The 17,231-nt window shown below is 47.0% G+C and overlaps 1 protein-coding gene and 1 long non-coding RNA gene across 2 annotated transcripts in view; one reads left to right on the plus strand and one right to left on the minus strand.

The window, feature by feature from the left end:
* Positions 1–17,231, plus strand: part of Tgfbr3 (transforming growth factor beta receptor 3) — a 173,324-nt gene that overhangs the window by 70,016 nt on the left and 86,077 nt on the right. The window lies entirely within an intron of this gene.
* Positions 10,833–15,543, minus strand: LOC120096551 (uncharacterized). The gene is made up of 2 exons (XR_015637226.1): positions 14,128–15,543; positions 10,833–11,153 (listed from the first exon to the last, which is right to left on the minus strand). It is a non-coding gene; the product is annotated as an uncharacterized LOC120096551 (long non-coding RNA).

Below are 17,231 nucleotides of genomic sequence, written 5' to 3' on the forward strand. Positions count from 1 at the left end.
CTGAAGGAAAGACTGTTCTTTTGGAGGTGGGGTAGGGATAGGGGCTGAACGCCCTCGACCCCCTGTAACGCGTGTCCTGTCACATTTGGAGTCTGCGGTGCTGGGATCTGAGCCCTGGGCTCCTCCATGAATTCCTGACTCAGTCGGTGAATAGACTGTCAGTGGGCTAGCCAGTGCCTGCTGGAGGGCTGGAGCGAGGGGGACCAGGTAACTCCACCTATCAGAGACCCCTCATAATTCGATATGTCTATTTCTCTGCACGATTGAGCCTGGCTCTGGGATCCCAGCTCCCTGGCAGTTGTACCAGGTGACTGTTACTCCCACGTGTGGCTCCAAACTGTTCTGTCTTTGTACTCGCCCCTTCCTTGGCTTTTCTTGAGGGCAAGGAAGAGTAGAGCAGGAGAAAGAGAAGGACGGGAAAACCCTGAGGTGTCCCGCTGCCCTTTTGACAGCTTCTTTATCCCCGGATAAGAGTAACGGCAGTTCTGATGGTACAGATCATGGTGGGCCACCCCATTGTCGGGCACTCACAGAGATTCAGGTGGCCCTCTGCAGCCTGAAGGGGAGGCCTGGCTGTCTCTATTTTAGTGGAAGGGCACATCTGGGCTTTGGGAGGCCATTCAACTAGTGGGTGAGTAGGGTGTCTCCCACTGAGAAGTGTCTGCCAGTGCTCTAGCTCCTTCCCTACTTTGAGATGGCCTCTCTTACTTTAAGCTCTTACTTGATCCCAGGCCAAGTGGGCTCTGTCAGTTAGCTAAGGGAGGTGGCTCTCCCAGGGAAGGTTCAGGTTTGCTCAGCTTGTCCCAGGAGGCTCCTGCTCTTGCCTTAGTATTGTAACAGTTTCAATCCCCTCAGGGCTTCACTGCAGTTGCTCTCAGTGTGGCAGGGTGTCTTCTTTCCGTGTGGTTTAGGATTAGCATAGCAAATGCCAGCAATTATAAAACCCAGGGCTCTCAACCCCGGGAGCTATTGCTGGGCTCACACAAAACGCCCCCGCCAAGGTGCTTGTTTCAGGCAACCACCCTGAGAAGCTTTCTGTGGCTTTCATAAAAGTCACTCCATGCCACTCGAGAGCTGGTTACACCTGCCTTAGCTGTGTAGGGGGAGCTGGCCAATTAAGAGCTTCCCACTCACAGTGAAGAACCTCACTTGATCTCTCATCTGCTGGGTAGCCCCACCTGCTGCCTGGGTGTCTTTTCCCTCCATATTCACACGTCTACCGGCATTTGATCTTCCCTTTTATTTCTGTGATATTAACATAGGAACAATGGCTTCCTTTTCCTCCTTTACCCCTTGAAAGTCAGCCCCAGCCACACTTAGAGAAGCAGGAAAGGGTATGCGTCTTGCCCAGACCCATCTCGAAGGAACAGGTATGCCACTTCAAGGTTGGATGTTTGGAAAACACAGAGCAGAACACCGAGGAACTAGCTGCGTTTCTTCCCTGCGGGAGGCATGCTTATTCTGCTGTTCGTCATGGTTGTCTCCCCAATATGAGTACGTATACACAGAAGGAAAAAGCCCTCAACCCTGAGGGCTATTTGCATTTGTAGTGTCTTATATGCAGCCTACATAGAGTTTTCACTAAGCAAGTGTAGAAGTCAGTGCCTCACACACAGATGAAGAAACTGATGAAAGTTTGTTCCTTTCTTTAAAAAGAAAAAGAAGGAAGGAAGGAGGGTAGGAAGGAAGGAAGGAAGGAAGGGAGGAAGGAAAGAAAACTTATTGCATGTGTCTGTTTCTGTGCTGGGGATCAAACTCGGGGACTCCTAAATGATAGACATGCTCCTTACCAGTAAACTATCTTCTCATCCTTTCTTCTTAGAAGAGTTCACAGATAGATGATAGATAGATAGATAGATAGATAGATAGATAGATAGATAGATTGATTGGATATGGAAATAGATAGATAGACAGACAGACAGGTTGGATATGGAGATAGATAGATTAGATAGATAGATAGATGATAGATAGATAGGTGATAGATTGATAGATGATAGATTATAGATAGGTGATAGATTGATAGATGATAGATTATAGATAGGTGATAGATTGATAGATGATAGATTATAGATAGGTGATAGATTGATAGATGATAGATTATAGATAGGTGATAGATGATAGATGGAGAGATAGATGATAGATACATACATAGATAGACATACATTCTGGGGTATGTGTGTATTCCCATGTATGCCATGTTGAGTGTGTGTGTGGAGGTAAAAGGAACAGCTTGGGGCTGTCCTTTCTTTTAACCACGTGGATTCTAGGATGTAGCTCAGGTGGACAGGCTTGACTGTGAATGGCTCTGCCTGCTCAGCCAGCTTGCTGGCCTCCACACTCAGTTTCTAAACAAGCCCATCCATACACAAGCCCTGCCTGCTGTCTGATGGGAGAGGGTCAGCATGGGAATCGCTCTTGTGGAGCAGGAAGGATTGCTTCAACATTCATCATTGTATTACTAGCCTACAGCAGGGTTATTAAATTCCCTGATTTCTCTCTCCTCACTTTCACTCCCTGACCTCAAGTCCTGTGTTACAGTAGGATGATTTCCCTACCTGCCAAGTCTCTGACATGTGGGACCAGAGAGCCTAACTGGCTAAGACATTTACATCACTGGAGAAGTATCATCCCTTCTCTTGGAGACATCCAGTACAGTTTAGGTGATGGCTGCTGGGCAGTGTGATGGTGTCAGGCCAGGCCTAGGCAGAGGAACAGGATGGGAGCACAGCTAGGCAGGGATGTTGTGACATAGTACAACGGGAGCTGAGACTGCCTGCTCTAGTCCAGGGTGGTTTCTAACAAGTTGGGGCAAGATGTGTAACCTGAAACGACAGCTAACTGTCAGCTAAGAACTCTCTGAAACCAACCTTGGAGTTCTGGATGCCAAAATCAGAGGTGCTAGTCAACACCAGCCTTGGCAAACAAATCAGGACAAGGACTGAGCAGAGAAGTTACAGCATTCATACTAGGATTTGGGCTGGCTACATAGTTTAAACCCTGCCATTTACCAAAGGACTGTTCACACGTTGTAAAGTCACCTAGCAAAGTTTAGACCCCGTCCCAGCAGAATTGAGCCACATGGACTCTGCTACTTCAGTATGAGGTAGTGCTGGGCTATGTTCTGCAGTGCCTGGAAGCTGGTAGATTAGAAGAAAATCCAGACAGACAAGTCTCTTCTTAGCGGCTTGTCCCCCTCAGGATGGAGAAGAGACTATCCTTGACCCCTTTTACATCTGTCCAGCAATGGTATTTCCCAACCAGTGTGGTGTCTGATCTCCCTGGAGGCTAGGGTCACAGCCTTGATCTGTGCTGTTGCTGCTGTGCTTTTGACTCTTAAAATATCCTGGACTCTTAGAACATGTTAGAACATGTTTCTACACGAGTGCACGCTGCACTTGAAAATGTGGTTTGTTTTCCCTCTTAGCATTTCTAAGAGGATAAAAAGCCATAGAATAATTCACAGAGCAAATCCATCAATCAGTCTTAATGCCCAGCTGGGCCAGTTGGGCAGCTGCCCTGTGAGTGTGCCAAGTATGTGCAGATGCCCAGCATGTGTGCCCAGTGTATGTGTGCTGAGTGTGTGCAGATGCCCAGTATGTGTGCCCAGTGTGTACAAATGCCCAGTGTGTGCAGGTGCCCAGTGTGTGTGTGCTGAGTGTGTGCAGGTGCCCAGTTTGTGCCCAGTGTGTGCACATATCCAATGTGTACCCACCGTGTGCAGATGCCCAGTGTGTGCACGTTTGGTATCCAGTTATCCACCTTTCCTGCTATCTTGACGTTTTGTTTGATAATAAAGGGAAATTTCCTTACTAACATTTTTTTTTATTTGAAGACTCACATCCCATAGTGGTGTTTATCACACTACCTTCCACCCTTCCCTCAACTGTGATTTTGAAATATGTCTGTATGAATTAGACTCGCTTATTTTACCTTTTCCTACCACACTTTGAAGAGGACTTATGTGAACTTGGCCCCCTTTGCCTCTAGGCTGTTTCATTCCTCAAGCCCCCTGCTCCCCTCTCCTTTCTGAACTCCTGACTGAGTGAACATCACGACATCCTTCCACCCCACCCCCACCCCTACCCCCACCCCCACCCCACCCCACCCCCACCCCCAGCCCCACCCCCAGCCCCACCCCCAGCCCCACCCCCACCCCCATTGCCTGGTTTCTGTTCTTTGCTCACCTCTGTGAGTCAAGCAAGGTGCTGTCTGACCAACTCGTGGACTCCTGGGACTAAGGGCCAGACCACAGGGCAAAGCAGCGAGGTCCAGTGGTGATCAGTGAGTCCAGCACTTCCCCAGTGTGGGCTCCTGATGAGCAGCTTGCTTCTCTCAACCTGACTTGTATCCTTGGAAATGAAGATGATGGTGTCTCTGAAATGGAATTTATATGAATACACCATCACCGTCTTCAGACACACCAGAAGAGGGCATCGGGTCCCATTACAGATGGTTGTGAGCCACCATGTGGTTGCTGGGAATTGAACTCAGGACCTCTGGAAGAGCAGTCGGTGCTCTTAACCCCTGAGCCATCTCTTAACCCCTGAGCCATCTCTCCAGCTGAAATGGAATTTAAGATCCTTCCTAAGCTGATTTCCCAGGGCTGTTTTCCCAAGCCAGCTTCCTGGTCAGTCAAGTTTACCTCCATTTTTCTCTGCAGTGGCTCTAGGATTTCTCTGTCCCTCTCTCCTTACCATGTAGCCTCCTTAGTCAGTCTCCTGGGACAGACATCTTGAGCTTCAGGCCCTCGGCTGGGAACTCCTTCATAAATCCAACCTTCCATAAACAACGTTCTCATCATTCATCCTTTTATCATTCACGGAGCCATGGCTTGAATTATTTACCAAGGGCCTAGTGGGTAAGCACCTCTGGCTTCTTACTCAGCTCTGTGTCTGCAGCACCTGCAGGAGGTTAAAGGATAAATTTAATCCAACACGACAAATAACAGAACCTTATGGCATTAACAAAACTTTGCAGAAACACACGGAGAGAGTGGTCTCTCTAGCCGGAGATGAGAGGAGCAGCCCAAGAGACAGTAGAGTATACAAACAGGCAGTTGGATCTATTGATTGTGATTGTGGATTTGACAGGGTCTAGTGTCACCAACAGTATGTCTGTGGTATGTCTGTGAGGGATGACGTAGACTAGGTTAACTGAGTGGCCAGCATCACCCAAACATGAGCGGCCCTGCCCACTCCGGGGCCTGGAGTCCTGGAATGAATGAAAGTTGAATGGGAGCTGGGTACACTCATGCCGTCAGCTGCTGCAGGGTTCCGATGCCACACCTGCCCCACCACTAAGGACAGCGCCCTCAAACCGTGAGCCACTATAAACCCTCTTCCTTAAGTTGCTTGGCCAAGTGTTTAGTCACAGCAGGTACTAAATACGACCCTATAATCTAATTTCACGTTTTCATTATTCCTCAAAGAAAACTCACCGCTGCCCGATTTTTTTGTTCTCCCTGCTCAGCCAACAACCACCGATCTGTTTCCTTATGGCTATTCTGGGCATCCATGTAAATGGAGTCACGTAACAGGTGATTTTTGTGGCTGGTTTCCTCCACTTAGCAGTATTTTTTGTATATATCTGTTACTTTTTTATTCCTGAGTAGCATTTTGTCATATGGGTATAACATAACACAATGCGTCCATCCGTCAATCAGTCTGATGTCTGTTTTTGTAAATAAAGTTTTATTAGGACACACCCATACTCATTCGTTGATATGTTGTCTATGGCTGTTTTCTCGTGATGCCGGAGTTGAATATTGTGTAACGGACCCCTGTGGCTTCTGAGGCCTTAAGTATTTATTGTTTGGCCTCTTACAGCAATAGCTTGCCAACCCTGGGATAGAAGATTGGGGTAATAGTAGGGTTGGGTTGGGGCTAAAAGTGGGAGATAAGACTGGAATGGACACATACATAGGGTTGAGGACACAGTCCCATGGACTGATGTGTGTGGTTTGTGAAACTCCAGATATCCTTGGAGATACCCGAGAGCTCGAGTTTAAGGTCTCCCTATGCTTGGTGGCATGTACCTGTAGTCCCAGTCCAGTGGAGATAGGAGAGTCACTGGAGCCCCGGAGTTTAGAGCCAGGCTGGTCAACATAATTAGATACTTTGTGTTTAAAACCATAAAAAGACCCGGGCAGAGCCTGAGTCTTGCTTCAACTGCTGAATCCATTGGCCCATTCCTCCCTTCTTCTCTTTTTAATGTGATTTTTAAAGATTTATTTTTAATTGTGTGTGCATGTGTGCATACGTGTGTGTGTGTGTGCCCGTGTGAGTGTGCGTGTGCATGCGGGTATGTACACATGGCTTAAGGTGCCAGGTGAGGACTCTGGATCCTTTGGCACTGGCGTTCCAGGTGGTAGTGATCCGCCATGTGGGTGCAGGAACAGAACCTGAGTTATCACCAGAGCAGTGGGTGTTCCCACCCACCAAGCCATCTCTACAGCCCCTCTCACAGTCCGTACTTCAGAATTTTGCATATTAATCCCGGGCACCCAGCTCGTACGTGGGCTTCCTAAGAATGGGAACCGGGTCTTGGGCTTCTTTTGCAGCATGCCAGTTGGCCCGCACATGGCAAGAGGACGGTGTTTGCAAGTTCCACGTGTGCTCTTGAAGTCACGGCATCCCACAGTGCATGCTTGCTGGTCTATGATGCGATCGGCGGACGTGAGCTGGGAACCCATGCACTCACTCTCATGTTACCCTTTTCAAATATCTTCCCCTAGTTAAACTTCATTTCATCCATCCCCCCCATTCTCTCCAAGGTCTGCGGGTGGTCATCTGCTAGTAAACTAGTTAGTCTTTCCCTCAGCCGGGTAGTTTTTTGGTCTCACTCCATGCTTCTCCCTTGGGTAATCCATTTGATCAGAGCTGGGTTTGAAGTCGGGCCATGTAGAACAATCTGTCCCCGTGGCGGTGGTAGGGACTCGCAGCCAGTTCTTAACGTGACTGGACTTAATTAATTTTGATTCCCTCCAATAGAGAGAGAGTGTGTTTTACTCTACTGTGTCTTCTTAGATAACTAATAATTTGATTTTTGTTTTTAAGTTTTGTTTTCTTGCTTGGTGACTACTTAAAATATCCCTGCCTATATAGTAATTTGTTCCTTGTTTAATGTGGCTGTTTCCTGTGTTTGCTCTGGACTCCGGTCTTCGTAGCTTGTTTTCTAAGGCAGCTCAGAAGTTGGATTTGGCAGTGTCTTCAAGATCTACCCACCAGAACCCTACAGGAAGTTGTGTGTCGGCCAGAAGAGTCTGTTTATTTAGAGCATGGTGTCCAGCAGAGGCAAGCCATTTATGAGGGTCTTAAAGACACAGGAGCCTGACTCTGTGTTTGGAAGACAGTGAGCCTGACCTCCACTGCAAGCATGTGTCCCAGCTTTTCCTTTCAGCCTAGCGGGGAGCTGCAGCCAGGCCTTGGGCTAACTCAAGTAGCCCTTCCCATTGGCCTGCTTAGCTCTGTCTGAAAGGCTTGGATACTACAGAGTCCAGCTTAAAACTGAAAGAGTAGGGCTCCTTTTTACAGAAATAAAGCTGGCGTCTGTAAGGATTCACTGCAGACGAGGATATTATTGAGCTGTGTTGAAATGCCTCTAGCCCTCATTGCCTGGGTGAGGCCCTGCCTGCTACCATCCCAGTGACACTAATGTTGGAAAGACATTATCCGTCCAAAGGTGACGGTCCTTCAGTTGACTCTGGAACACTTCTGTCTATTGGAGGTGAAGGATGGGGATGAAGAAGGGAAGGTGAGGTCATCTTTGCAGGTAGCTTCAGCTCCCTTTGATGAGTTAGACTAGAGGAGCTGTTTGTGTATCTGAGAGCCAAGACCAAAGCCAGGATCAGGACCCCCGGATCACTGTGTAGCCCCTTCCCTGGAGCCCAAACATCTTATTGTGTACATTAATGTTCAATTTCTATTTGTTGACATGTGTGTACATACCCCAGACCCTTTGTGGGTTTCATCTGCCTAGCCCTAGGCCTGTCACAGGGTTGGTGCTCAGTATCCGTGTACTGGTTTAAGTGATTGCTCTCCTAAGAGATGAACCTTTGAGTTAAGTGCAGCCCCACTCTAAGGTATGGGAGCACACACACACAGGTGCTTTGGGGAGAGGAGCAAAGAGCCACTGAGGGCTGAGAAATGAAAGGCAGAGTGGGGGAGGGGCGTCCAGTGCCTTAGATACATCCATTCCCACGGGCATTTCAATGGTTGGCAGTTTGGTTTTTTGGTGACGTCCAAGTTGAGATGTTCCTGCTTATTATGCATTTTAACAGAGCAGTGACTTTATTAAAGCCTTATGTAAGCTTAATACTTCACTAAGTCCAAAACAGTACTTTATAATTCTCTTCCCTGTTATGCCCCCTCAGCCTATTTCTGTATTTCCGTATAGCAACAGTGTTGCCTTGCGGACCCAGATGTTTCTGAAGGTGCAGTCGAGGCAGAGTAAGGGAAACAGGTTGTCCAGAGGCCTGTGCTTCTGTGTGAGGCCTTTGGGTTGACTTCTTCTCTTAGGTATTATTTTAATTCCCTTTTAAAATAAAAAAAGTGTGTGTGTGTGTGTAGAGAGATGGGAGGAGGGGTGTGGGTATGAGTGTGGAGGTAAGAGAACAATTTGGGAGATGGTTCTCTACTTTTTCTGTGGGTTCTGGGCTTTGACCCCAGGTTGCTGGACTTTTGGACGAAGCCCTTCTAATCACTGAACCATCACGACAGACATAGTTACTCTTCTTGTTGCCATGACAAAATTCCGGAGTGATGCCTCTTAGGGAAAGAAGGCTAGCCCGCATGCAGGGAAGCCATGGCAGTGGGAACTGCTCCTGGCTTTTGTGTCCCGTGCCTAAGGCCGATTGCTCACATCTTGACTGACTGGGGCCCAGGATGCAACCTTAAGACCCATCCCCTTGGGGGTGGGGGGGTCGGGGGCAGGGGGTGGGGGTGGGGGGGGCGGGGGGGGAGACCCATCCCCTGATGCTCCATTTCCAGGGCTGCAAGTTGGCCCAGCCTCCCAAAGATTCCACAAGAGCAGCAGACCTTCGTGAACTCGTTGTGGTCAGCGTCCGGGAGAAGCCTCAGAGCCGGCCCTTTCTCATTTAGTGCATGTGTTGCTGTTTGTCTATGTTTCCTGCTTTCACAAGCTTGAAGAGTCCACTCTCCTTCCTCCAGTGGATGTTGGGCTAGCGAGACTAAGCAGCAAGAGGACCATTGTGAACGACTATTTCTCTGAAAGAGTCTTGTTCATTCTTAATGCTGTTGAAGATCTAATTCTCAGTGTTTTAACTGGGAGCTGTTCAAATTTGCCAAGCCGTAAAACCTTTCAAAGCCTGCTCCAAGCTGCATTTTATTGATTCAGTTTTCCTCCTATTTGCAGTTTAAAAAGCCCAACTCGTTTTCTTATGGGGGGGAAGCAGTGTGTGTGTTTGAGTCCAGAGCGATACACGAGCCCAGACACAGAGCGATGACTGGCCCCGAGTCTTTAGGTGCCTTGTTGGAGCAACATGCAAGGGTAACTTCGTGTCCGGTTTTGCCGTGTGTTCTGATGTATGTTTTACAAACACGTTTCCTGGCTTGGTACCACTGACTGTGCATATGGCCTACATGTGTTTCCTATTTTTTATGACTCATACTTACGGTACTCGTAAAGATTTCTTCTTTATCTTGGCTCTGAGTAATGAGCCAGCTTGTACATTTCCAGCAGAGATGAGGGTTTTGCATGTAATCCTGAGAGAGGCCCGGGGTAGGCACAGTGCAAGGGCCTGGTGCAGCTGTCTCTAGGGCTGTGTGGCGCTACTCCCTGCACCACTCAGAAACTCTGAATTCTGTTAGTTTGCCGTACCTTTGTTTTCCAGATCTCCCCCCCCATTTCGGTCAGTTTTCTGCTAATGTGTGCGGCCACCCCAGGGATGGACAAGAGAAGCCAGTGCTCTCCTCCTGTTGCTGGCTGGTCACTGTGGTAAAGGGGTCAGTGGAAGGAAGAAATGGAAGTAATTAACTAAAATGGCATTGGTAACTTGTGGTCACAGAGACGGGGTGGGGAGCGGGGGGGGGGGTTAGGGGGGGCGGGGACGGTCTTCTGGGCTTTGGAGAAATGTTCAGACCTGAGACATAACTAGCTTTAGTCTGTTCAAAAGGATCTAGGATAAGATGACGATTGACGGCAGGATAACAGATTCCTCATCCCTGCCCCCACCCATTTGTCTCTCTGTCTCTGTCTTTCTCTCTCCATTTGTCTCTCTGTCTCTCTGTGTCTGTCTGTCTCTCTCCTCTGTCTCTCTGTCTCTGTTTCTCTCTGTCTCTCTCCATTTGTCTCTCTCTCTGTTTCTCTTCTCTGTCTGTCTCTGTCTCCCACCGCTGTCTCTCTGTCTCTGTTTCTGTCTCTTTCTCTCTCCGTTTGTCTCTCTTTCGTCTCTCTTCTCTGTCTCTGTCTCTCCCCTTCTCTTTGTCTCTGTCTCTCTGCCTGTATCTGTCTCTCTCCTCCATCTCACTGTCTCTGTCTCTCTCTCCATTTGTCTCTGTCTCTCTGCCTGTATCTGTCTCTCTCCTCCATCTCTCTGTCTCTGTCTCTCTCTCCATTTGTCTCTGTCTCTCTGCCTGTATCTGTCTCTCTCCTCCATCTCTCTGTCTCTGTCTCCCTGTGTGTCGCTGTCTCTGTGTATGTGTGTATATACCTGTGCATGTGCACCTGCACCTCTGCATGTATGTTACTGTAATTTAACATAATAGAGCTTTACCCATGGCACCAATGGTTCCTTCTACTTGGCCAGTGCCAAGGAAGTCCTCTCAGATGGGTTCCTGACAGATATTTAATACAAAATTTTTCTAGCAAGTACGTGAGTTGCTGTGTATTGTGATTGGCATGCCAGGATTACAGAATTAAGAGAATTTACAGGAGACCAAATTCCCATGCAGAAGAGAAAAATGTCTTGTTAACTCTATTCACGCTGTGGATTTATCTGTTTCTAACAGTGGTACACCTCCAGAGACATGCCTGTGTTCCAACTCACCAAACATGTGAATGTCACTTTACACAGAGAGTCTGCAGGTGGGATGAAGACCCTTTCAATGAGGAGATCATCTGGGAGGCCCAAGTGCTCTCACCGGTTTCCTTGTGAGATTCCATGAAATAGCCAGAAGGGGAGAAGCCAGTATGACCTAGGAGACAGGGATTAGAGGGATGGGGTCACAAACTAAAGATGGCAGCCTCACTGAGGAACTAGAAGACACACCAGAAACTCTGAGAGCCCATGGAGGGGCATCTCTAGAGATACCTTGGCTTTGGCCCACCATGCTGGGGGAACTCCGTCCTTAAACACAGCGAGAGAATAAATTTATGTCATTATGTTTTTGGATAGTTGGCATGGCAGCCACATGAACTGTATATTTTATTTTATCTAGTTTGGAGAATTATTCGAAGCCACTCATGACAACTCCACCCCCTGGCATTGTCACTCATTCACAATACCGGTGAATTCCAGGTTTTCTCAAATGTCATATCTTGTCTCATTTCTTCTACCATGGGGATCTATTCTGAATCTGCCTGCCTCCGGCCTCTTTCTACCGGTGGTTTGAACCGCCATGTTTATATTTGAGATGTAGCCATTTCTGACCCAGTCTTTTGAGTGCTCCAGGTCTGGGATATAGTGTTCACATTGGAAACTAAGTTTCTTGCTTTGGTCCGAGTTATTTCTCTCTGCCTCGTTTCCTGGGATAATGATACAATCTGCTTCATGGGGTCGCTATCACAAGGAAGTTATTAAAAGAGGACAGAACAGTAGCTGGAACCAACCCATCACTCAATAAATGCCACTCACTATCTTTACGAGCTAATAAGATCTATTCTCTGAGCAACAGCCAACATGATTCTTTAAAAGCTTAGACCCTATCACAGGGTCTTTTGAAGCTGGTTCCTCATTAGTTCTAGAGTGACACCTGCTTAGGATTACACTTGCAGGGAGGGGCATCTTCCTGGCACAGAGGCCTTTGCTCCTCACTCATTTACAATACCAGCTTCTCCAACTCTCCACACTGGACTCCCACTATAGTATCCAACCCCCTTTTATCTCTAAAATAATTCAGATCAGCTGGGGCTAGTCTTTAAACTCGCCTGTTTTCTCTCTTCAAGTAGAATACCCAAGATGATAGACATTTTTTTTTTGTCTGCTGATATTTCCAGCAACTAAAGTAATGCCTACCTAGCACACAGTGAGTACCCAAATATTTATGAAATAAATGTTCTGAATGAACAGATACAATGTTGATATACGGTTTAGCCTTAGGAAGTACGTTGAACCTGGAGATTAAAATTTACTTATCAAATATTTGTTTGGTTAGCTTTTGAGACAGTGTCTTACTGTATAACTCCAGGCTAGCCCCAAACATTCCATCTGCTAGACTCATCGTCCTGAGTCCTGGGATTACAGGCATGGTCTGTAATCCATGTAATGCATATTCATAATTTGTATCTGGAAAATTCTCATTAATTATATATATTTTTTGGAAAATCTGGTTACTGACATCTGACTTTTATAGAGGTATAAAACAATGCTTCTTTAAAAATTATTAAAAAAAATTATTACACTCGGGGTTGGGGATTTAGCTCAGTGGTAGAGCGCTTGCCTAGCAAGCGCAAGGCCCTGGGTTCGGTCCCCAGCTCCGAAAAAAAAAATTATTACACTCATTTTGTATGTGTGTGGGTGCCACCATCTCAGCACAGCAGAGGATAACTTGTAGGAGACCCCAGGATCAAACTCAGTTTGACAGCTTGGTGGCAAGCACCTTTATCTGATGTACTATCTCATTGACTCCAGTAGTTCTAAGACAAGGCTTCAAGGTATGAACCTGTGGTGTTAGCTTATGGTAGTCACAGAGCCTGCCTACAGTGGTCTTTCGTTTGCTGTGCTGGTGTTAGGACCCAGCCTGGGTTCATGTGTGTGTCAGGTAGCTACATGAGCCCAGTTCCCCCACTTCTTGTTTCAATTTTGGTATGTGCCTAGAGTCACATGAAGCTGGTTCCTTTCTGCCTATAGGAAGAGACTGGTGAGGTTACACTCCTAAGGTTTCCTTCAGTGCTACCGTTTTCTAATTCTATACTGGAAATTAAGATTATATTTTTAATGGAACTAGCCCAGGCCTCCAATATGAAAAATAGAATAATTTGCATCTAGTGAGAAACACCAGGAGAGCGTGAGGATCCAAAGTGTTTCTAGAATTGGTAAACTAGAAAAATAGTCTTGAAACCTCACAGAAGGTCAGAGACACTTCATGGCTGACTGATGACTTACCTAAAACAGAAGACTTAGATGGCACAGGTTTACAGACCAGGCATGTTTCCTTTCAACACTTGGAAAAACATTCTGAGTTCAATGCTTAGGTCTTCCTCACTGGTGAGCATTTGATGGCTCTCCAAAGCACCCTACCCTACTGCTCCATTAGGACAGAATGCCCTCACAGCGCTCGCTCCTCTCTCTCTCTCTCTCTCTCTCTCTCTCTCTCTCTCTCTCTCTCTCTCTCTCTCTCCCCCTTTCTTTTGTTTATCAAGATTTGGAAGGTTAGAGGAGCTAATCGTTTCAGTTTGCTGAGCAGAAGTCCCTCTCTGCAGAAATTAGAAGCAGGCGTTTGGACAGTGATCCATGCACGAAGCCTTCATGCACTGTTCGCAGAGCATTATGGGGGTGATGAGGGAAGCAGGCTCAGAGCTCAGGATTCACTACTCATACTAGAGAAAAGGGGGTGGGGAGGGAGGAAGGAGAACAGAGGGGGAGAGAGAGGTGAGGGGTGGGAGAGAGATAGCAATATGGGATCAGAGTGGACAGAGGCGGAGTAACGTAACATTGCCTTAAACACACACGACAGAAACAACGTAACCACATCCTTAATCAGCTCCAGCTGGTCCGAGGTAAACAATCACTAAAGTCACTGAGCCTTGGAAGGGCCCGAGCTGCAGTAATTGGAGCCAGGTGTGTTAGTTAACCTGGCACTGCTTTTTGGAGGTGAGAATTTGGAGAAGTTTGAAATTGGGATGTGGTTTGGCTAAGGGCTGGAGTCAGAATTTTCCAAGACCAGAGGAGAGACTAGTAAACAAAACAGAGCTGTGTTGGAGATGAAATGTGTTGAGGACAGCAAGTACCTCTTCAGTCCCACAGCTTGTGCCTGCTGGTCGTGTTGGCACGTGTGTTGAGAGATGAGGCCTCCAGCTGTACTGCAGGTCACTAAGGCCAGCTGAGTTAATGTCGATAACACTGGGCAGGATAATTTAGGATCTAGGGGTGGGGGGTATTGTTAAGCCTTTGAACATAAACACTTGTCCCTAAGCCTCCTGTTTGCAGATCTGGAGCAAGCTGTGGCTGTTCCTCACCAGGTGAACCGAGCCATGGTGATGCAGTTCTTTGCTTTAGTTACAGTTTCCTATGTTCCCGCTCTCCAGAAGGGGTACCCCAGCGCTCAGCAAAGGGCACAGGTGACTGAGTTTCTGCTCGGAACTTTTAAACGGATGAGGCACTGGCGGTGGGGAACTGCTGGATAAAGGCAGTATAAGGCAGTCTTTTCAAAACCTTTCTTGGTTAGATTCGGAATTTCTGAAAACTGCAGTGTTACTGTGGAGCGAGACCCAGACCCGTCCAGGTTAACAGGGGTTGGTTAAAGAGCAAAGCAAGCCAGCCAAGAAGGAATCAATACACATGCCCTGCCCGTGCTCTATCTCCCGAATCTCCAATAAGCTCCAAACCCCAGAGGGGAAGGGAAGGCCCTCAAATAGCAGAAACCATTCCTTCTCTATTAGGAAGCAAAGTGGTCCGGCTGTCATCAGACCTGTAGAAGGGAGGTCATGGATCAGAACCATGGGCGAACGTTAGGAACTATAAAAACATGGCACTTGGGCTGGAGAGATGGCTCAGCGGTTAAGAGCTCCAACTGCTCTTCCAGAGGTCCTGAGTTCAAATCCCAGCAACCACATGGTGGCTCACAACCATCTATAATGGGATCTGATGCCCTCTTCTGGTGTGTCTGAAGGCAGCTACAGTGCACTCACATATAATAAATAAATAAATCTTCTTTAAAAAAAAAAAAAAAAACATGGCGCTTCTCAGCACAGCCTGTTGTACAGGCACGGAAATAGAGACTACCCAGGGTCACTGGAATTCCGTGTCTCCAAAAATGTACTTTCTGTGCCAGGTAAACAGCTGTGGCTTGATAGGTGTAGATGGTCCTTCAACTGTTAACCCATTATTTGCTGAGCACCTGCTGCCTGCCAGACGTAGAGCTAGGCTCTGACAATCCTGATGCCCGTGCCTTAAGGACTTTGCCAAACATAGCAGACACACAGTGGGCCAGCCTGTTCCCTCTTGCTTCCTGGTCCACTTAGGTAGAGCGTCTTTGCTTTTGTTTGTTTGTTTTTTTTTTTTTTTTTTAATGTGGATTTCAGTGTGGCTCCCGATTTTGTTTGTTGATTTAATGATACTGGAAATAAATCCTGTGCTGCTGTGAGACAGCCATCTGGTAGAAATGGTTTGGCTGTCATCTATCCATGAAGAGGTTAAGAGGCTTACGTTGGGGACTGTTACCGTGGCCCACGTTCTATCTGTGCAGTTCTCTTTACTGGGTTATTTGAGCCAAAATATTACTAAATAGCTTGGAAGCCGGGAAGAGACCAGGGAGTTGAATTTGGAAAGGAACATTGGAAAATGTTCCAATAAATCAGTGTATTTTCATCTCCCTCTAGATTCAGCAGTGCTGGGCTCTGCTGGCACATCCAGGTGAGCTAGGAGTGAAAACACTGTGACTCTGTCTTGAGTTCTTGACTCATTTGAACACACCGGTTACTTTGATTATCAGAGGTGCCCAGGGATTCACTTTAGAGGGGAACCTTTAGACCGGCTATCAGTTTTCTCTTCCCTTTGATTTTATAAAAATGTATATGAAACAATGCCCTGGTGTCAGGTTAAGGCTTAGTCCCACATGGTGAACGATCCACCTGCTGTGATTGTAGACTAGTTCATGTAACCACTCTAAGCCTGTGTTTCCCCATTAAGGTGCTAAAATGGAGACAAAGTAACAAGTGCTGTCTTTTTTCCTCTCTGTTTCTCCCTCTCGGCCATTCATCCATCTTGGTTTTTATGAGACAAGGTTCAACAGTGTAGCTCAGGCTGGCCTTGAACTCATGACCCAGCCTAGTGCTGGGATTCCAGGTGTTTGCCTCGACATCTAGCTGGCTGTTTTTCATGTTTCTTAGTCTCTGTTGGTTAAGACTTGGTTCTGAGTTGTGAAGACACAGTCCCTGTTTCACAGCAGCAGCGGTGTGGCTGTGTAAGAGAGGAGACAGTTCACTGGCTGGCTAAGTGGAAGCCAGGTGACAAATGGATAATGGGGTTCCCATCTGAGCCAGGAGACATGGACACCCAGCAACTTTTTGGGTTTGTTTTCTCAACACCCAGACTGGAATATTGCGCAGTCTTCCCCCTCGGAGAAGAAGATTTTAATGCACATTTCTTTCTGGATTTCATTTTTTTTTTCTATTATATTTTTACCACTGTTCTCACAGTGACCAAGGTCACTCATGGGTTCTGATGTCACTCTCTTTATTCTTTGCACCAGGAAGACGTAAACAGTGCGAGAAACAGGGAGCTTCTCAACTTACAAATATTGCTGACAGTGCCCCAAACTAGGAGTTGTCTCCCCCCTCTTAAGACAGATTTATGATTTATGCCATCAAAATTATACCTTTAGATCCTGGCACCACAAATGTGCCATTTTCGTTTACTCTTGACTTTTAAAAACCATATTTTGATATATTAGACACTGTATATTTCGATATAAGCTAGAAAAACAATTATCAATCTTCCAGAATTCCAGTCACAACCGTGTGCCCCTCTTGTCCAAAAGCATCTCTAAAAGGAGTTAGCAAGACCAAAATAACTGAGCTCGTCCTAAGGCTGCCCTATCGGCAAGCACTACCTGCTTTGGGGGGACACCACAGAGGGCGGTTACTCTCGGGAGATGCTGCCGTTCACCGTTTGTTTTGCTTTTGCCCAGCACAAGAGGCTGAAGGACACTGTTCCAGAGTGAGGTAAGGGAAAGAGGAAAGAAACCGTGGAGCAGAGAACAAGATAAACTCATGTGTGGATCTTTTCAGTTGTTGAAGGGAGACAGACCGCCTTTGCTCTCCTGATAACTTTGACAAGTCCAAGTTTTTAAAATCAGCTGTCCCTTATACACTTGTGCAAACAAATTAGTGTG

Source organism: Rattus norvegicus, chromosome 14 (genome assembly GCF_021556685.1).
Source record: "Rattus norvegicus strain SHRSP/BbbUtx chromosome 14, alternate assembly SHRSP_T2T, whole genome shotgun sequence".
Taxonomy (NCBI): Eukaryota; Metazoa; Chordata; class Mammalia; order Rodentia; family Muridae; genus Rattus; species Rattus norvegicus.